Raw genomic sequence first — 22,502 nt, 5'->3', positions numbered from 1 at the left:
GCCTTGTGAGTCTAGCTGTAGATCTGATCAGGTTTTAAGGAAGGATCGGGAAGCAAGCACCGGAACAGATCATTATTGAATAAACGACAAACGATACGGGATTGGGAACGTGTACACAAACTTTGATCGGGGCCATACATAATCATATTCTAGTAAGCACATTCTTATCAAAATGCCTGTTATACTCACTCCTGTTTGAGCATGTTGCCATTTGGAAAAAGCATTAGACAATGCAAGAAACAGACAAATGCAAAAATGGTGTCAATAGGAAACCGTACGTACAAATATATATATTGTATGCCCAATTTACGTTTATTGGTTGGGGGTAATCGAGATTATGTCCCAGATTCCTTGCGCAACCCTGGGATGGCGCTCGTGGTCGGCATTTTCGGAATTTTTATAGTTAGATATATAAGGCTCTATCCAAGAAGGGCTAACAACATTGTAAAGGTTGACTGAATCATGGAAAAATATGCTGTGTAAGTGCATTCATCTATCACAGCCACACCATTGGCTTTCTCAGACTCCCCGTGGGCCGACAAATGTAGCAGGACAACCTCAAAACCCAGAGGTGTCCAACCGGCCATTGTCAGGTACCCCGACTGCAAAATTTGGGACTAGCTCGTGGCCAAAGGTGGCACGTGGCATGAAAAGGTTCTTGCGGACTCGACATGATAGGTACACTCCTAAGCTAATTACATCGACGGCTGTCGTTATTATAGCGTAGCGGCCGAGATAGTTGAGGGCAAACTGTTCAAAAAACAGCTAGCACGACTGAGGAAGAGAGAGCTACGGATTTATTAATCAAGTGTAGGGGACTAACGCTGGTTCTTCCGCAACTTTCTAATCGCCACGGTAGACCAGAAGAGAGCATCTGATACGTAGAAGATTTATCATTAAAGGGAATGTATCTATGGACTTATGGCGTCCAAAAATGACCTATTTATTTTGTACATGAATATGCTCTTGATGTTTACCTGGCTTGGCAACATATGCGCGACGGTATTATATTTAGGAACCTCAAAAACCTTGCTTCTATAAAACAGCTTCTATAAACAAAAATTCTGAATATGAGGAGTACAAAACCTCGCAACGCTAGCATTTCGTTTGCATGTATCATGTATATTTGTAAACATGTGTAAACTATTAGGTGATATGTAGTCAATCATTGAGATGTGACGTTATAATTATATACTTATATACACAACTTTTATTGATAAATAATAAATCAATTGAATAGAGCCGCTTTAGAAAGATGCGGCGTATGTATACAGATATATGAAATGAATTAAAGTAATGGAAATACTGACTTAATTCTAACATGGCACATTAAATAAAATCAATGTGCCTAAGAGTTTATTATAAAAGAAGAAGTTGCTGGGCAACATATAGGACGCATGGGATCATCGGCATCGGCGGCTGTCTTTAGGGTCAAGGTGTCCAGAAGCCTGACACACGACATGATGAACTCTGTGAAGGACGTAGTAAGTTAGTCGCTTGTGCCGATGCCTTTTTCAGACAGAAATCATCTTTACTTTAGTTAGGTAGAACTTCGGTCTATGTCGTTCAGTTTCAATTCATATTTACGTATAGGGTAATCTAGTAATTTCCTGTCTAAAATATTTCAAACCGTTCCTTGAACTTTCAACCGAACAGTGGTCACAGGTGATATGAAAAGTTTATTCTTAGTTGAAATGTAAAGGTTCATGACGCGTTTTGCCTAAGCCGGCTTTGCACAGTCGAACTCGCGAGGTGGATTGCCCTTGAGGTACTTCAACACTAACGGTATTCTATATAACATATAAGAGTTTACTTTCGAGTCGAAAAGGATCAGGGCTGTTTTTAGTAAGAGCTTGTGTAGGTTCTTTATATTTATAGCTGACGTCGGTGTCTTTCCGGAAGATCGTCTGTTCGCTGTAGACGTTATTCCTAAATACATGAAGGAATTACTAAGCCACATTGCCATTGAATCATAGTGAATTTCTCCTAACAAGCAGGCTTTCACGACGAGACTTTATCGCCTTCGTATTTCACAGGTTGACTTTTTGACCCAGATTCTCTATATATTCCTTAAAATTGGTCTGTGCTTTTCTGTATTAGGATTCGAACTATAAGACAAGATCGTTAGCATATAAGAGAAACTTTACTTGCGGACGGCGCTTATTCATTTTTTTTTCTGTAGGTAGTCACGATTACGAATGACGCAGGAGAAGTGGGCTTAGAGTGTTGCTTCTAACAATGCCGACGAATGCAGCTCAGCGACGCCATCATTCACGATGGTTTCATTTTCTCAGTGTTGCCTTTAGCGGCTCTGCAGATTTTTTTTTGGGTGTTAGAGCTTTTTGCCACTCGAGTAGTATGCAACCGTCCCTTAGCTAGCGAGTAAAAAAAAGTAGGACTGTCCAGCATGTACGGAAAGGAAAGCTTGTTGGAGATATTCGTTACGAATAAAATCAAAATTAGCTGCTCTGTTTCACTGAAGCCTGCCCTGACCTGTTTTTTGAAATCACGGAGATTAACCACCAAGTAGTGTTATACGGTGTACAAAGGACACTTGATTGTGCTAATATGTCTTGAACGGGAAGTTTATCTGATCCAGGCACGCGGTAGTCATAACTCACTGCAACTATCTGCGAGGTCGTTGCTGGGCTACTGTTTCAGTATGTCAAGAAGGCTCTTCTGCTCAGCGAGTAGCGTTAGTCGGAGAGCTCACTTCATAAAGATCTCGAGAGACTCTCGCATTGGCCACCGACTTGCCAGTAATCGCGCCGCTTAATATTCTTGCCTTACGGGTCTGCACGAATTCCCAAATCGTGGCCTAGCGTCGTGTCGCCATAAAATCTTTCGAAAACAATGCCGATAGGCATACTTCTTTCTTACGTACCTAGACGCTATTTAGAAAATACAATTTCTACTGTGTTTGGTTTAGATGAACTTGTGTATCGAAGATCTTAGGGGCCGCATAACCCGAAATTGGAAAAAATATCTTGCTTTTTTTTTTCTTTTACAAAAATAAGCTATACATTTCAGGTTAGGGAAACTTCCCGGACATGAGAGCCCTTCTAAAGGCATCTATATATCTAAGCAATGTTAGTTAAAAGTCGCTTCAAAACAGCAAAAAACGACTGAGAGATATAATACCATAACTTTAAACCCTGTTAGTTGCGATATATACAGTAACTTTGATTACTGTATATTTCGCTCGAAGTTTAGCTATACATACAAACTGAAATTTGATGGCTTATAATATCACAAGGGTCACACACAAAAGGAGTTATGTAATATGAAAACAATGCGAAATTACTTAAAATTTACTATTGTTCACTTATATAATTGATGTAGAGTTCCTGTTAGTGATTGTTTACATATTGAAGCTCATGTACGGTGAAAGCCTTTTTAATATAATTTACCTTAGCATATCGCGTTCAAGTGACGAAGTAATCGAGTCTCAATGGCGAAGAAAGTAAGCTTGTTGGCACCATTTTGCTTTATCATGCACTTCGCATCTTCGGTGCGGCGTTATTGCTAACTGACGGTAAGCGTGTATTCAACAATAACTGCAGATTCAATCTTAAACAATAGTATTTATCTTAAACAAAATCTTTTGATAAATCAACAATCTAGTGCTTGTATTAGACAAAACATTTTAATAAGTTGAACAGTAATGCTTGTTTAAGAGCTTAGTATCTCATCATATATTACTTGTCAAGGTGGCGAGGTTTTCAAGGGCACCGAACCTACAACTATGCAATTCGATGCTCAGCTAAACTATGGTAACTTTCAAACCATTCGAGTTTTTAATTGCAGTTCATGGTACAGTCATGTCTGCCTAGCAAAGTTATTATAACGTATCTCTCTATTCGTGGTATATTCGAAAATCCCCACAGTATCACAAGCATATTTCCAGTTGTGCAGTATCGGCGCTAAAAAGTTTCACCCCTTATTAAAACGTAAAATATCTCCGAATACTTAAGAAGACGAGGCCACTTGAAATGGGTCACCCGAAAGACACTGTCGCAGGTCCCGTGAAGGATCCGATCTCCTCCCGCGCGTGGTTAATAGCGGGCGGGACAGGCCGGTTCTCTGCGGCCTGGTAAGTGAATATGGCGCAGGCAGGGGGAATTTGGTGGCACCGTGCTAGTTCTCAACTGGAGGAGAATGCTAAGCGAGGTAAGTCTCCGGAGCTATTGGAAATTCCTAAGCGTGTGCTCGCTCTTCATCTCTTAAGGGAATGCACTACCAACGGCCTGCACACTGCAGGATGCAGAGCATGCCAGATCAGGACGTCCTGGCAGTCCGATTTTCGTGGAGCCTGCCGCGTTGGCCCTTGAACAGTGCAAGAAGGAAGGAGAAGCGAGACGAAGAGTAGAAGGGAGCATAGCAGGTCTTCTGCCCTTGACGCGGTGTCCAGTGTTACAAGGTAGACGCGTATTGGAGCTCCGAATGGAGAATAGTAGCATGTGGGACATCCAACTGGACCTGGTCGCTTGGCTATGGGACTTTACCGCCGACAGCAGAAGATTGATGTTTCCGCCGCCGCTACGCGACGGCCACCGTCCCTGTCAGTCCTACTAGTATTGCTCTTGCTGCAGTCCGGTGCACACAACAGAACATAAGGGCTGCCCAGTGACCGTTGCACCTGCGAGCTGCTGCAAGCCATCGCAGCAACGGCTTGTGGAGGCGTTGTAACTTTTCGTCTGATCAGGGCAATTGACACAACGCGGAGAACCATTTTAGCACAGAGGAGAGGCTGGGCGACGAATAGCAGTGAACATTATACAACAAATTTACAACTCGATAACACTCTTTCTGTTGATCGGTGGAATCCTTGTGGTCTTGGAAGTTTGTTCTTGTTAGCTGTCCGCAGGGAGGGAGTGTAGCGAAGAGCTGTGCTAGCAGAGGAATTGTTCAGGTGTCAATGACCTAAGCGAGGCTCAGCATGTCGATATACCAATGGCACGTAGTATGCATCCTCTTGAGTAGATGTGGGCGAAAGAAGGCAGATTGAAAAAATGTTATGTTTTCACAGCAGTTTTTAAACACATTGCTTTATGTATTTTCTCTTGAATTTTATAAACAAATATTCAAACCACCGAGTGCTTGCAGTGTTAATAGGATGGCTTGTAAAATTGACAACCACGAAGCGGCGTACGGACCGAACATGTGGACAATCGCCATCTTTTGCTTGATTTGCTAAACATCAGCTGCGGGTTAATAAGGCACGGCATTCGAGCTACCGAGTATCTCTTTCCCGAGTTACTCGGTAGTAACCGAGTAACGTTTTCTCTTTAAGCTCATCACTTCATTCATTCGCGTGATGCACGACACGCTATCATAAGCGGGCCGCTGCTATGACAGACATGCGAGGCGTCATGATACCTGTTGACACAATATATCCTGCCCGAGCATTGTCTTCCTCTCAAAAGATGACTGCATGTAACGCTGTTATGCTAAGGGCATCCGGTCATTTTCACATAGGTATGTCGTCGTATGGCGCCAGCATTTTTGTAGTACACCGGTATAATTGTGCCCGAAAATGTTTCCTCATCAAGCAGAAATAACAGAAGATCGATATATTATTATATAAAGCAGAAACATTATAGACAAAAACTTTATTGTAGTGGACCTTTTTCATTAGTACCAAGTGACAGCCTGGCATGAAGCTAGTGCTAAACATGAAATGAGAATGTAACTTCGCGGTATTTTTTCAAATGTCCTGCAGTTAACTTCTTTCATATAATGGATTATTTGTTCCTATTCTAAATAAAATATTCACACTTGAACTCGAAGAAACTGATCATCGTAAACCGATACGTAAATGCCTACGAGCACCCGGCCAGGCGGCTTCATTCCACCGAGTCTCCGACGGATCTCCAATAGTAGATACACGGTAGTGGTATCAGAACCTCTTCCTTATATAGAGTATATATCTAGGTTCGCTGATGGGTTGGCCTGCACTCATTTGAGCACTTTGGCTTCTGTCGAGCGCACGTTTGACGATCAATGGGGCGAAATAGAGGCGAGACATGCAAAAAACAGGTTGGGCAACGTTTGGGGATATCGGGATTCGATGTTACTCAGTATTGTCTTGAACATGCAATGCATGTACTTAAATTTATATCTCCATAATTTATATCTAGGGATGGTTACTCACTAACTATTTACTACTCATGCTACAGATTTGCTATATTCATTTGTATATCGATAATGATTGTCATCCAAGTGTCTTCCAATTGGTTTTTGGCAATCGTTAGTTACCTGACTGACTATGGCAACCAAATTTCTATAAATACAATGCGTTTTCAAAAAAAAATCGTAGTGCAAGACTGTTTCGACCATTAACCTGTGTATATATATATGTATATATATATATATTGTATCGACGTGTCAACACTGTATGTAATCCTGAGTATTTTCGTCGGTATCCCTATATATAAATGAAATGCGCTCGAACAAATCGCCTGTGTGTCGATCCTGGTGCGTTGCTATTGTAACTGGTGGCAATGTGGGGAAGGTGAGCTAAGGAACTTAACTCGAGGACGGATGACATGGTCGATAAAGCTGCTAAGATTTGCAGCGAAACGTTTGACAGAGTCTGAAATAAGTTTTTTTTATTACCGATACTTCTAGCAACTCGACAATCAAGCAATGGATTAGGATGTTCACCAGCGAGTGTCTACGGCTCGTCGTATAAGCGCCTGCGCCTGCTTGCCTATGGAGTCCTGCCAAATTCAGCTCAACAACAGTTCCAATCGTTTATGAGCGATGCAGGCACGTGAGATGACTTCAAGGTCCGTCTGTTCCAGCGATTTCCGATCGAAACAGCGACCGTATGCTATTAAAAAGAACCTGCAATTAGAGATGTGAGCGGGTGCACAGAAAAGCGGGGTGTGTGTACCTAAGAGTTAATGCGTGTTGTTCCAGCGGCAGAGAAGAAAGATTAGATTTGAGCACGCAGAGCAAACTTTCAAGAAAGAATGAGCTTGAAACGCAGATGCTCTCAGACTCTAGAACACACAGGTACGTAACGCGGCCGAATGTTGTCGCACGTACTAGTATGTATATATATATATATATATAAATAGTTGGAATCGAATTGGTTTGAAATTGTAGTAATATTATTTCTTATTACTGCTAATGTCGTAATAATCACTTGTGTTGATGGATTAATGATTTAGAGTAGTTTCTACATTTCCTAACTACTAAGAAATGGTAGTTTTTATAATGATACATAGGTAGTATACAAGAAATAGCTGGTTAACCCTATCATTTATACCTAGCATAACATATACTGGATTTATTTGGGCAGCCATCTCAACAGATTGCTATAATGAAAGAAGCCCCTCGCTAAGCTGTCGTCAGTTCGGCACCACATAAATAGAACACCTGACGATGGTGATCTGTTTCCTCCGTTGAAGCCGACGATCACTGACCAACCGTACGATACGGTACGCTCAGTAGTAGAAGACGGAAAAGTGAAGGCAGAACGAAAGAGTCTGAGTAGTTGTAGTCAAGAAGCTAACTTGACGGATACCTTCTACTGTTAGATGCGGGAAGTGAAGGTGATCAGACTGACTAGTATTGGCAGTAGGGGTAAAAAGAACGGGCCCTTCGCGTAAATGTGGGTCTGCCAATAATTACTCGTATTAGATCTTCAGTGCAGCAGACGGGTGGTAGCAGCTGCAGGCTCCTTGCAGCTGCAACGTTGCACCCCCGAATCACCGTTTCCTCCTATTCACCCCTTTCCGACTGCTGCTGCCTCTTCTCAACATTGCTTCGGCTATTACTGTCATCCTTATATTAATCTGACTATTATACATTATTGCCTTGCTTTTTAATCTTCCAAATAATTGAGCTGTGTTAAAAACGTGCTTTGCACGCACAATTCCACCGTGCACCTGTTTCTTACTAATGCATTAAAGCCGCAGATCTCACCTTTTCTTTACTCATGCAATACTTCACATTGAAGTACATGTTATTAATCGTGCTAGAAAGAGTTCGTTAACGTCTCAATAAACAATTGCGTAGTTGGCTCAGATTCAGGTTGCCGATTCGAGAGAGACTAGCAGAAGGATAGAAAGAGCTCACACGAGAGAGAAAGAAATCGGCCGGAGTGGTCACTGGGTTAGCATGCTACTGCTCATTCTTCTTATCCCTTCTTTTTCTTCGACCTCAGATTTTCTGTCTGTTTGTTGGTCCGGTAGCGATTGGCAACGGCTGCTTGCCAGCTTGCGGATACATCTGTGCGTCACGATACCCTCCGCTACCAATATCGATTCAACTTACCTGCAGATAGTTGCAGAGTAGAAGGAGAAAAGGCAGAGCGGTTGGTAAACCATGCCGATGGTCAGGCCAATCAATTCCCAGCGATCTGCAGGGAAGTTGTAGGAGAGAACGGGAAGAAGAAGGCGAGCAGAAGTCGTTCGGATCGCCAACGAAGCAGAGAAGGCGCCTGCCACTGGTCAATAAGCATAAATCTCGTCACCTACGATTTGAGTGTGACTCGTCGATGCTTTTGTTGACAACGTACGGCCGTCTTGCGTAAGAACTGAGCACGACAACTTACGTCTATGAACCTTTTCTGTTCTTCATCGGCTCTCTTCTAATGTAGACAGCTCCCTTGATTCACTTGGGCTATGTTTCTAGATCGTACGTTTTGAAATCATATTGCTGTTTTTCTGGTCCACTTCAGTTACGAAACGTTGACACTGACATTTTCAGTTGAATGCTCTCAGTGCTTTCTCCAGAACATTCTCATTTGGGAACTTCTTTTCTGCAGACTATGTTTATTTATCATCTGTAAGGATTTACATAAATGAGGTGTGTGATGTTAGAACTGATAGCAACAATGTAACCAGATGTTGCTAAAAGTGGTGCATGTCTCATCAGCCATGGGTGAGAGTTCGACTCGGGATATATATATATATTTGGGTCACATTTTTGGCATATTAAAAACAGTTCATATCTCGGCGCTATTTTATATCGTTGCTCGCAGCTCGTTAATCTTGCTCGTTGAACCTTTTTCTCATATAAAACAGTCTGGTGGACTGTATAGTATACAGTACGGTTTCATGTTCGGATTGGAACGAAATTACGTCACGGAAACTTCGTCACGGAAAGCACATCCAAATCCGCCCGCCGATCGAGCAATTCAGATTATTTCGCATAAACAGTTATAATATTCTATTTTTCTATCTTCGTACTATATTCTACATGTTTATTCTGCTACATGCGTATTTTGTTGCGTTTGTAGTAGTTGACAAATATTGCACAAATCAAAACAATATATATCATACAATAGTAGATGATTAAGAACCGAAACGGTCAACGCGTACTCGACCATCTATTCAAAATTCTTGTAATACAAAACGGCACCAGATCAAAGATCTAGCATGCTGTGACTTATTAAATCTCTCTAAAGAGTCTAATAATCAGGCCCTGGTAACCGAAGTCCAAATGAAACGAGCCATTCAAGCTCTTCTTATAAAGAACGACTTGTTAATGGCCTGCCAAGAAGGCTAGACATCGATGGTAAACTGAATCAAACTTGATTACGACCATTTATTCAATTAGATACACAAGATGGAAATGCACTTTAAGCAACGTAGTAATGACCATCTATGCGTCGCATTAAATGCCCACACGCTACTTTATTATCTAGTGAGGCGTATCAAACCTCCACAGGTCTCATAACTATAGAAACAACTGAAGAACAAAAAAAAAGGTCTTTTCTCTCGGAGAAATTCGCCCCCTTTGCTTTTTTTTTTCTTAGAGGATTATTGCGCAGCCAACTTAGTACAATTTTATATCTAATTGATGGGTACAAAAGAGAGAACAGGGTAGAATTAGCACAACAACTAGCATACCAGCAACAAATAATTATATATGTATGTCAATATGTTCGAAGAAGAGCTCAAATAATGGAATAATGTCTACATAATTAGTAGAACAACCAGTGAAATCCAAAAAATAATATGACCATTATTACAAACCTGTAAGAAAATAGTTTCGAATACAGTACCGTACATGATTTGCTCATCCTACTAAATAAATTTACAGGAAAAGGATGGGTTACAGTTTTACAATTAGGAAAATATTGGCTTCATCTTAAGGCAAAACAGGTTTAGAAGAGTTAAAAAAGCAGCCTATTTTTTCTAACTATGAATCCATTTTCTGTAACTGTAGACATATGTGTCCTACTGCACCATGCAATGTAAGCTTACTATTGTTCCCCTGAAAATACGATGCTTGACTTTAACATAAACAACGTCACTATTAGGGGTACATGTATCATTAGGACAGCCCGATAGAAAGATTCGTTAGAGAAATACAATCTAAGATAGACTTTAGGACAATTGGCAAACCTGGAAATCTAAAAATTAAACCTTCGTGTTATGCACATGGAACGGGGTTGCAGGCAAGATGAGACTAAGGCAGATTTTGCAATGGTGACAATTATGCCGTGTGTGAAAGAGGTTACAAAAACTAGAAATGAAAAATCGAAGGCCCAGAATTACTAGCTTTGACTTATAACTAAAGTTATTTTCCAACGAGCCTACCTGCATTGACATAGGCAACGGTAGGCTCTTTGTTGTTTGCAGGGTAACGCGAAGACATGTTTGTTTTAGGGTTAACATTTACAAGCCGACGAATAAATATACTACCGTCGTGTCCTATTGTTTCCGATAAATACACTAATAGTAATTGCCTGCCCATTTTCGCCTACTCGCTGACTCTTCCTGCTAATACCAGACCGCCTACTTCAATGCTGGAGTAAATTTTCTATAGTCTTGCCATTTGTATAACCCGCAATGTTATCCACTGCTATCTGATGATACTACATCTAAACACAGTACGAGTTGGTGTCCATTCATAATTACATTGAAATCGTAAGTTTCCAGTATCCCCTACTTAAAATCAAACAGAAGCAGAGTGACCCCGAATAGCATTGTAAGTCTGCTTGCAATAATTTTGCTGACCTGTTTGGTAGCCAGATGCTCGTTTCGATGTCGATTCGATAACGACCTGGGAGATAACAGCAATATTCTTGAAATCAACCACGACTTTAAAAATAACATTAGATGTTCTCACAAGCTTACTACTGCTTATACTATAAACTTAGTATAAGGTTTGCCAGCTGGTGAGGAAACTTAATCAGAACAATCACAGCTCGCGTATCGGCAACAATATTGTAACAATGGTATAAATAATGTGTATGATGTCGTTCTAAACTATCGGCCGGTTTGTTATTTCGAGTGCATTAGTTTCCTCAGTCGTTTTTTCGACGTGGCGAGCTTCGCATACAAGCTCTCTTCTACTCGAAAGCGTTGTGTGCTTTTCATGTGCATCCACCATCTTGAACTTTAAGCTACCCCTGAGTGTGATGCTTACAGGTTTCATTCTCTATATTTTCAAAACATATGACGTTTGGAACTCTTATATAGTATATAAACGTACAGGAAAATCCGTTTTGAGGTCGGCAAAGTCGCCAATTTCCACAAAATGAACAGATTACCCAAACTGAATGCAGGACACAACAATAGCTGTTGTAGCACAAAAGCGATCTCAGTAAAACATTCACAAGGTTTTTAAAAAAGGCACGCGCACGCCTTATCACGCAAGCTTGTCTAATAGCGGAAATCATAGCGGAGGTCATAGTCGTTGTCGCCGTGTTTATTCGATGTCTTTCATTTTATTCAGTCTTGTGCAGAGGCGCGTTCAACTCGGCCGTTGTAATGGCATTGCAGCGATAGTGGCTATCGGATCAGTGTAAGCAAGACCCACGATCAGACATCAATGGTGACAACGACGTCGGTAACTTCCGTTGTTCAATCGCTCTCCAAAAGCCTTCTTCTTCTGCTAAGTCTGCTGTGTTTCTTCGACATTCGTTTGTTGGGGGGGGGGGGCTGTTGAGTGGAACACAACGAGAAAAAGGAGCGTGAGCCAAAGGGCGTCGAGCCAAGTCTGGGGGCTTGGAGTCTGGAGCTTGGAAGAACTACTGCGCGGCGAAGTGTTAGCGTGCTAAGGAAACAGGGCCTAAAAGGCCGCAGCTAGGCATTATCATAATGAAAACGCGATCTATTTCTTATGGAAATCACCGCACTCGGTGGGTCGGCGTACTGCTGCTGCTTCTGCTACTACAACTGCCGGGAGAACCACTCGGGAAGCTAATTCCGAAAGCTGCTGAATCTGCTGCTCTAGAGCTAAGTTTCGTCGCTCGTTGCGACAAAAGGATTGCCGCTTCTGTTAGGAGGTGCTCTGCCCACTTTTCCTTTTATCCTGTACCCTGCAGTATTCCATTCTCTTTCAGCTTTCATTCTCCGATCCGAGTCAACAACGGAAATTCTCTCTTCCTTCTGTTCAACTGCGGCAAGTATTCCAAGGTGGTCTTCTTCATCAGCTCATCGGGCACAAGTGCTCCCGTTTCCTCAGCTATGCCAAATGAGGATTTCGGTGAGACTGAAGAAATAAGGCGCCTGAGGAATTACAAACGGTGAGACACGCAACAGAAAAGATGGGCCAAGGAGAAAAATACCTTGGTAAAAACACTCCCGTATATCGGTTGAGCAGAATGTTTGCTAGTTTGACCGTATCTGAAAATCCGACCCATTTGCTGTCGGAAACTTGGCACCTGTGTGTACTGTTTAATTTGTCACGCTTTCCTAATACGAGTTTATAACGATCCGAACCAAAGTTCTCGCTTCATTGTAAACTGAGATATTTTATTGTCAAAAACAGCGAACCATGAAGGGTTTTCAATAATTCCTGCAGGTGTCTTCACCTAAGGCATATTCTATTAAGTTTTGAAGCAATTTTCCATTTACTCCCACTGCTAAAAATACCATTCGTGTATAATGAAACGCATGTAGATTGTTTACTAGATAGTATCTATTTAGCTCCGAGCATTTTTATTTGATGGCATTAGTGTTCTATGATTCGAGCATCTAGGATATTACTGAACGCACGGACGATCCCGCTTCTGTCTCATTGGATTCTAACATATAAAGCTGTAGAACGCTCAAAAAAAATGTAGGTTGTGGACGAACTTAAACAGAAGCAAATTAGTAAATGGTACTTAAAGAATTGCTCGAAGAAGTAAAAGATACCGGGAGTAAGTAAGACTACCTTGGCATACAAGATGAGCACGTACAGTTGCTAAGCATACACGTTTACGTGTTGTGACACCTACAACAACAATATGCTTTGTGGATGCTGTATTTTACAGAGCTATTTGGTACATTACATACAAAGTGATCGTCGTTATCCTACTAGTAGAAATAAACTATACGACTTCCAGAAGAAGTGTCCTTACCGACTCCTATACTAGCGTGCTAGAAAGCCGCTTGGTCATACTTCGTTCGCCATCCACTCCTTTCTTCTATGTCTTTCTTTTTTGAAATCATGAAACGCGTTCGCGTATCGTGCGGTTACACTCTGGCAGAAAAAATAGTTCATTACGCAAAACGTCTTCGTTGTTTCCGTCGCGTAGGTCTGGCTGACTGTCTGGGCGGCGACGTAGCTCAGTCATTCGGCCAAAACAGTTCTACTCTGGCGCTCAGATGGTGCATCCTCTATAACCTTACAGTATAAGTATTGAAACCAAGCTTATGCGGAGAGACGCAGTTGCAAATGTCTGCAAGTAAGCCGCAAAGCAGTTATTCGGATTGTCTCTTACCAAAACAGTCGTTCCTTCTAGAGGCACCAACCATATACGTACTCTATAGGTTTCGTGCACGAATCGCGGTCTGCTTATCGTAACGGTAAAGTGGTAATAATGTTGGCGGTGGTAAGCCGCCGTCGACATAGCCGGGGAACTTGCGGTTGAAAGAAGGCCATGGGCCAAGGGCAGTAGCTAGCAGCTTCTGGCACTAGCCAGGACCGCTCCTTGTCCCCGTCACCCCTATCGGACTCTGGTGATCAGTCGGCTGTTTAGCCTACAAGGTAATAAGTGTGTGTCCAGCAGACCAATGGGACTAAGGAGAAAGCATAGGAAAAAAGTCGTATGCTTTAGGTTTTCACTGCTGCTTCTCCCGTGGCTAGCGAAGAAGCCTTTCCATAGTTAGCCAAGTGACCGAATCGCCAGATAGTGGTAGTTTAGTAACGGTAGGCTAGGCCTGATGACGGTCACAATGAGCGACCGACACTCCTGGCGGATGGGTTCGGGCTAACAGGCTTGCTCGGAGCCGAATGAGTTGCTGGTTAGTTGGTATCCTTAAGTAGGTTGTCCTCTGAGAGTAAAAAATTGTCTTCGCTCGGATCTGATTGGCTGCTACCGAAGCAGGCTAGAGTCACTAGCCGCATTGTTGCAAACCGTAGTCTGTAAACCTTCGAATATCAATAAATAGTTCGTTTACTAACATGGTACGGATTCATTCTAAACTATTATTTAATTGTGTTTTGTATTATAAATGACTAAGCACCCTACAGTGAGCCTTTTACATTTGCGGTCGTGCTGCATTGAGCGTCGCCAAAAAATGTTAAACACACTTGTGCCTTTCGGTGACATATGTAGCAATAGCAAAGGAAACGAAGACATGGTAATTTTTATTTTGAAAAACTTTTTTTTTTAACTTTGACATTTTTGCAAACCAGTGCTGGGAATAATCATCCTTTCGATTTAGTATCAGAGACCATCTAGCTAAGATGGGTCCAGTCGATCTAGCCGGGGTAGGTCCTCCTGATCTCCCCTAGGATTTCTCTAACAGATCTATGAAATGAAATAGCTATCATATTCCACAGTAACTATTTAATAACGTTGAAAATTGAATCAGTGATGATTACCCGTTCATAATTACCACGGTAACGTATTCCAGGAGATGCGCATTAGCTAGCCAGATCACATGGCCGTAAACTAAATAAAGTACGCACAACTTACCGATATTATTCAACCTTCAATAGAGCCACCGTGAAATCCAAGGTAAATTACGATTAGCTATGCCGTGTGTGTTTTAAGTGGCTGTAAGGTGGCGCTGTTTCCCCACAACAAATGACCATCTTTACATTTTTACGCAAAGACGGTTCTCCTATTCTAATTTTGCTGATTGCTGGCAAAACTGCTAAGATCAGTCTAAACGAAAGAAAAAAAAAAAGAAAAAACACTTTCTTGTGCGTCGCTCGGTGATTCTCTAACGCTACTAAAAAAAATTGATTTCATCGATATCTTCTCGATTGAATTTCTGTTTGCGAAATCCTACAAGAACGTAATGAAATAGACTGGTATCTAGAGAGGTGTACTATTGGTGATTTATAGTGGATTACACACAACGGTAACGTGTAAAAGAGATGTGCGTCACAATTTATGGTCCAAGAAGTCCAAGCTGACGCTAGGAAACGTTATGCCTTATTTTTGGTGGAACTGGAAAGGAATCATGCATGATGAATTGCTATTGGCTTGCAAAGCCATTGCTTTGGACCTTAGTTGTCAACAGCTAACAAGCCATTGGCAAAATCGACTCAAAAATTAGTGAGCCTGAAGTATTTCGTCTTCCATTAGCACAATGCTAGGCCACGTACATCTCCAGCTGGCCGGAAAAAAAGCCGTGGGAAATTTCAATGCATAGCCTGGGTCCTGCACCGTAAGACCAGAATCTGTTTCGGTTTCTACAGAGTTTCGTTGATGGTGTTATTTCAGTTCCGGTGCGAAAATAATAATTGTGATATTATTAGGAAAATCAGCAGATGGCCATTGATCTATACGGAACTCACTCACTTCAGTGTTGTCGTTTTAGAACACTGAAAAGTTACAACTTGTAGGTCGAATGACAACACTTTATCCTAAACCATTTTTATGGTTTAGGAATCTCAATTGTGGATAACTAATCGTCTTTTTTACGTCTGCTTTACACCTTGCTTACTCTCACGTGACCCTATTTATGTGCGCATACTCTATATCACTATAGTCATTTCAGTCAGGTTGACGCATTCCTACTGGGCCTAGAAGGAAAAAAATATTGAATACAATGGATTGTTTATGTGGCAATAGTTCAAGTTATCCGTTTCCATAACAAAACCTGTTCAAGTTCGCCTGATTCGATAACGTAGTCCAGTTTAAAGATGTTCTTAAAAGCTTACTTTCCACCGCTCGTAAACGTGTAGCTAAGCTTAACCACTTAAAACGTTATTATAAATTATAGGCCTTTTGTTGATTTAATTAGCTGAATTAATTAGAAGTATCTAGGAGAGGACGAACAAATACCTGTATATTTTCATACTGGGTCTATTTCTTATTAAAAGCTTTTACATCAATTGCCGAAATAATGCAAATTAACATAATGAGCAGAAGACGATACAGACGAATACATTTGGGTGCCCAAATGATCCGTCATCACAGCGGTTTTTGGTGAAGAATGGTGGCGCCATGTGTGATTAATGAACAAAGCTTCAATAACTTATCGGACAGTAGCAATAGGCAATACAAGACCTATTTTAGGCAGCCATTAAACTTTTGGAATAGGCTTCCATCTGACGCTTATAATCATCTACCACGAATAGCTATCACGTACACATATAATGGTTTGTTACGTGTCTTTTCCATTAAGCTTTACAAACAGACAACTTTGAAAAGATCGCTAAATACCAAAGTGTAGCTAATACGGATTGCCAGGTAACAAAACTCTCTCTACCTGACAACCTACGGGCTAGTAATTAAGAATTAAGACTTGCTCCGAGCCTTCTTCCAATCTCCCGCGCACGCTGCGCCGTAGGGCAGCCTGAATGATTCCTTATCCGCTATATATACATGACATGATGACCACTTGTAGTTAGCGAGATTATTAATTAGCGACAAACGAGCGCGCAGTGGAACACAATCCTTCATCGAACGTCGACCAATTATAATAACTACAGCGAAGCAAAGTGATCTGGTGAGGCTTCCGGTTCGTTTTCGCCTGCTCAACGGCCTGCTGTCGACAACAACGACGATTAAGACAGGAGGATCTAAGTAATCTGCCTGGTATGCTTGAACGTCTACTATAATTACTACCTAACTGGTAGTAACGGGAATAGCACTAGCTGGTACTATAGAGTTCTAGCACCGTCCGAAACGTTTCCCTGATTCGGTTCCGTTATCTCTACTTCTGCAAACACTGACACATAGTTAGTTGCATTTGCTTGTAAATACGATATACCGTCTCAAAATGTGGATGAACCCCATCGTTTGCGCTGATCGCTTGATCTTTTTTCGAAGATCACTTGGAATAGATGCGGAATGGTAGGGCGAAATTGATAAGGGGGGAGATTTGTGGAAGGTAGGGAGAAACGACAAGCCTAAGCCCTAACATCAACAAGCTGCAGCAAACGCTAGATCTGCTAACGGAGCAGCAACAGCAGTCGCAGTTTCGATTTAGCTTCAGGAGGGGATTGGAACGCTTCACAGCAGCACAAATAGCAAGCCCTACAGAGACGCGACGTAGGGACGGTAGCAGTGCGGCCTCGGAGAACAGAAATGGGCGAATGTGAAGAAGGAATGAGCCAACCCTTCTGATCATTGGGGACCTTTCTGCTCCTTCGTCCTTGGACGACCCATGGACTAACCACCCGCAGACTCCCAGATGAGTTTCTTATTAGACTCCTGCTCTCTCTCTCTCCCTTCCGCTCTCTTTACCCCTCTCTCTTTCTCTCACTTTCTCTGCTATCTTAATCAGGCCATCAAGGCCATACGAAATTTTACCCACCCTCTGGCACTCAGCGAGGATCCTTAGATCCTTCAACGAGCAGCAGCTTCTGAGCATGAGGTAGCCAGCCTCGACCGACAATGTGGCCACCTAAACAGGGAGTCAGCCAGTTAGCCGCACGCCCAGAAAAAGAAGAAAAGAAGGAGAAGTTTAGACGGCCTGTTCCGTTGGGAGCACTGCACCCGCTCTTATGGAAAACCTTCGAAAGCGGGCCTGTCAGATAAACTGGCGGCGGGCTTAGCGCTGATCTTTTATGATGGCGACGGTAACAACAGCAGCACTCTTGGAATTTGATGCATGGCTGGATAATCTGCCCAAATCGTGGACACAGCTTGCGGAAGGGATAAATTCCAAGGAAAATCATAAAGAACGTCCAGAAAACTGAAGAGCAAGCGGGCTAGCAAAAACTACCTAGATCAGAGAGAGAAAAGTAACGGCGTGTGTATACCAGCCGACGGCGGCTATAGGATACTACAGGGAAACGTGGACCGTGGAAAAGCGTCATAGTATAGCCTATGCGTAAGCCGGTGGCGAACTGCATCCTGAACTGGGGATGGGGGTAACAGCTGAGGGAAACGAAGATTTCAAACTTTTAATGAAGAGCTTATGACTGCAGAAGACAATGGAAGGTTTGTTGTGAGTTATCTGTGACAAACAACGATATTAGCTAGCTTGCATTTCAAGTAGGGTATCTGGACTAGACAGTATGGCTAATAATAGATTCCGGATAAGCGCATACAACTTCAACTAGAAAAAAATTATATTAGAAGCTCATACGTAGAAATTCCTTTAACAATGTAAAATAGTTCATAAAACACATTGCTGAGTCTACATGTCATTGCAGAGTTACAGAATCGTTGTAAGGTGCAATCTATTTCCAGAACGAAACCAGTTTTGCTTGATCTGCTTTTATCCGTTACAGTCAAATTGCAGACAAAACTTACCCCAATTTAACATATATCACTATCCGTCGCTTTACTACGATAAAAACAACAATATTGAAGTTAATTCTTTTCTGAGGATCTGCATTAAGATTTTAATCTCTAGACACCCTAAATATAAGTAGCATCCACTTCGGGTGTTTCGAATAATACCCCAATGGCGGACTGCGTATCTTGATAAGCATGGGCCTGCCTCCCTAACCGCCCTGTGCATTTTCGTACCTTACCAAAACCTGAATGTTCCTAGACTTGGTGCATGAAGTCTATTTGTATATTGAACATGCACCGGCCTTGATAAGTGTATCAAATTGTTTGTGCCTCCATGATGTCCCTACGAATTTTATGAGACTCTCTACAAGACATGTAGTTATATTAATCGTTCTCCTATTGTGTTACTGATACCTGCTTATGTAGATTCTTCAGTAGCTCTCCGTGTTCGGCCCTTTATGAGTATTCACAGCGGCTGCGATACTCTGTACCAGTGTAACGAAGAGCACGACGCTTTCCTGTCAGTGTGGCTAAATTAAAATCTAGGGGAAGAAGGCTTAGTGTAGCACACAGCTGATCTATCCAGGTAATGCAGCGATGACTGGCAGTGCTCGCCGACTGTCATTTGTACCTATTGAAGGAAGAAGGAGCAAGTCGGCTTTGCTGATCAAACCCTCCTGTCCCCTCGAGTCTTTGCACGAGTCGAAAAGGTCTATCGATTTTTACGCAACATAAAACATGCAGCCCCAATTACTCTCAATAAATCTGCCTACAGGTCGAACAGAAGCCACTTGTTGGTGACTGCTCGTACGGACCAGGTCTCTCTCCTATATCTTGAGACGCAAGCCAAACTGCCTTGCTAAGCATGTTCTGCGAGTCAGCTTTTCAACCGGCTACGATTCGGTCGCTAGAGGCTTTCTCACTTAACAACTGAACGCGACAGTGAAGTCAACCTTTTTTATTACTAAAACTAGGCCGTAAGATGTCGCTTAGAGTTGCGTTTGTTTTCTAATAGTTCTTATGTGGTTGACAAAACCACTAACCGATGGGATTTGGGATGACTTTTGTCAATTAACGCAATTTTAATTGTGGTCACAATGAATCTCAGTAGTAAAATTCATTGAACACTATATATACATGAAGGATACGTCTAAGGCAGTCATGAACGCTAGCGAAAACACCTGCTTGAACAACCTAAACAAACATCTGAATCAATGCATTTATATATATATATATATATATATACGAAATCTTGTATCTATTAAGTAAAAAATATGGAATTTGGATTGAATGCAAAAGACTGCCTTTAGGCTGAACAATCTGGCATTGGAAAAGAGACGATTAGCCAAAGTAGTTTATTCTAATAGTGTGGTGCATGCCGTCTATCCCACGTCACGCCACGTTAAGCTTTGTAAAGGCTTTTATAAGCCGCTAGAGATCTTCTTTATTAGGCGTGCCATGAGTTACATTAATAGAGGATTTCGCAGTTTCTGCTATGAAAACATGTCGCTGGCTGACTGATAGCCTAACAGAAACTAGATTGTGTATAATTTTTCAGCTTATTTGGGTCTTATTTTTCCGGGCTCAGTGCGAAATGGGTACTACATCAGCGATATCCTATCCCCAGCAAACACTACATTTCACACCAAAGAACAAAGTTCCCTATTTTTCCTTCGACTGATGCGATTTGCTTATCTCCCACAACAAAGGTAACCATATTTAAGCTCTGAAGCTACCGTATTACCGCAGTTTTGATAGCTAATGGAAGCTGCGAGCTACGCGTGCGTCTAGACGCGGTGCAAGGAAGCGCATGTTGTAAGGAAGGAGAAGTAAAAACAAAGCAGAAACTACAGCCAGTCGAAGAGAAGGACAACAGGGCCCAAGAGTGAAAAAATGACAGGTTTCGTTATGACAGCCGCGGCTTTTCGCTCGTTTCTCGGTTGCCGCTATATTCCACCCGGAGAGAACGATAGGCGAGAGTATCGGGGCAGCGTTGAATCAGCGGTTGGGGTCTGCACTGTCCCGGTCTGCCTAGGTGTCGCAAGAAAATCCATTTGTCGGACTCACACCAGTTGATGCCGTACATCTTCCGAGACCAAGCTTCTGGAAGGGTTATGATTTCCATTTTCGTAAGGCAGTTGTCGACGACCAGAGGAATGGAGGAAGACCAAGTCAAATAAACACGGGGACACAGAGCAGCGTTGCGAGTTTTCCTATCTTTAATTCGTTCTCATTCTAAGTTCCATCTAAGAAGACTTTTCTAGATTCCGCATACCATTAAGTTCTAAGCATCTGCGTCTTCAGTTCGCTCAAAGCGGTTACCTTTCATCTTAAATGCTTACTGTTAAGTTATTCCTGCTGCTGTAACTTTATTTTTACCGTCCGTTTACCGCTTAGCGTCACCGCGGCGCTGTCTGTAGCAAGCGAACCGCTGACCTGTCTAATAAGCCTCTTTTCTATGATTACCTTATAGTGCTTATTTCATTGGTCTTATGTTCAACATATGCCCGAAATTTAGGCCCGGACAAAGCACGTACAGTAACTGATGTGCCTTATTAACACAAGGTAGTAAAGCATTTTTTAGAGGAGCGTTGTGCAATAGCCCTTTAATTAGGCTTTGTCTTCAGGTTAGCCTGCAGTATTCTTAATAAATGATGCATACGGAAAATAAGGTGACAACTTAAGGTTCATTATGAAAGAGATGGCGCTGCAAAATTGATTAGACAATATGAAATGATAAAATAATTGTATAGCATTGTGGTTTTACGGTAAGTAAGACGGTTAGCTAGATGTCTGAAACTTCAAGTCAGGTTTGATTTGAAAATTTCCCGTTTCTTTCTAAGTGTACGTAATTTTTGATAGATTTGAAACGTTGAAACACAAATACTGCATCACAAATTCGCATAAACTAATTAATTTGAACGCTCGTTTGTTACAAGCTGTACAGGATATAGCCTGTATATAAATATGTATCTATCATTTTTGCCTGTATTTATTGCGATCCCTAAACAGTGCATAATTCGAACGCACCTGAATCTATCAAGCACTTCGCCTAGCTCAATGCCATTTTTAACTGAATCCAAACACAGTCGTTCGGCTATGAAAAATCTTTGGTTCTGTTTCAGATTGTTTCCGGAATGAATTTATGTATATATATATATATATATATAGTAATAAAATGTCCACAAGAATGTCACATGGTCACCTATCAATAATTTTTACCAAAAATCAAGGAGCCTAATAATTATTTTTCGAAAACAGTCTTGAACGTCACTTTGTAGTTCTAATTTGCCCAATGTATCCATGATTAGCTAAAGTTTAATAAACCAAATATACCTAAATTGTGTAAAAAGAATTGCGAAATATAATTTATTATCAAAAAGTCGTACGACACGCTTGCAATAACAAAGATAATCTATATTATATTACTATCTCTAATAAATTCCCCTATTAAGTAACCGGGGATGAGAGATTTATAGATGGTATCAGTGATATTAATGGACTATTAGACCAAAACAATAAATGGCAAAAGGATCGATCGATATTTTGATAGTGGCTTAGTTTGAGATTAGATGTGCGAGCAAATATGGGTAGATCACTGACTAACTAAACGTTTAATTATGAGAGACTAATTAAAACCAAGGTGGATGTCTTTCAGACCCGCCTGCTGTTGTTGCTGTTGTTGTTGTTGTTTACTTTATCTCCCCTCCTCAGTCTCTTTGTGCGGTTTCACAATTAATGCTGCTACAGGTCGTGTTGAATTCCCTACTCACTTGCTTGCGCCTGAGCTTTATGTGAGACCAACAAGAACAAATATGTTTCCCAGCAACAACAGCTTCAGTAACAGCAATTGTTCTTCCTTTAAAGGCATGCATACTAGCATGGTCCTTTCATATATGTA

The 22,502-nt window shown here is 41.6% G+C and overlaps 1 long non-coding RNA gene across 2 annotated transcripts in view; it reads right to left on the bottom strand.

The window, feature by feature from the left end:
* Positions 1–1,303: 1,303 nt before the first annotated feature.
* LOC111268870 (uncharacterized) overlaps positions 1,304–22,502 on the bottom strand; it is a 30,912-nt gene continuing 9,713 nt past the window's right edge. The window contains exons 2-4 of one of the 2 annotated variants that reach the window (XR_002685432.2): positions 8,287–8,797; positions 6,667–6,835; positions 1,304–1,470 (exon numbers count right to left, since the gene is read on the bottom strand). This is a non-coding gene — a long non-coding RNA (uncharacterized LOC111268870). The remainder of the gene's footprint in view (positions 1,471–6,666; positions 6,836–8,286; positions 8,798–22,502) is intronic. The other variant, XR_015314392.1, reaches the window with a different exon arrangement.

The sequence above is a fragment of the Varroa jacobsoni genome, unplaced genomic scaffold (genome assembly GCF_002532875.2).
Source record: "Varroa jacobsoni isolate VJ856 unplaced genomic scaffold, vjacob_1.0 scaffold_1326, whole genome shotgun sequence".
Taxonomy (NCBI): domain Eukaryota; kingdom Metazoa; phylum Arthropoda; class Arachnida; order Mesostigmata; family Varroidae; genus Varroa; species Varroa jacobsoni.
The sequence above is the reverse complement of the archived record's forward strand: the minus strand, read 5'-3'. Positions and strand labels throughout refer to the sequence as shown.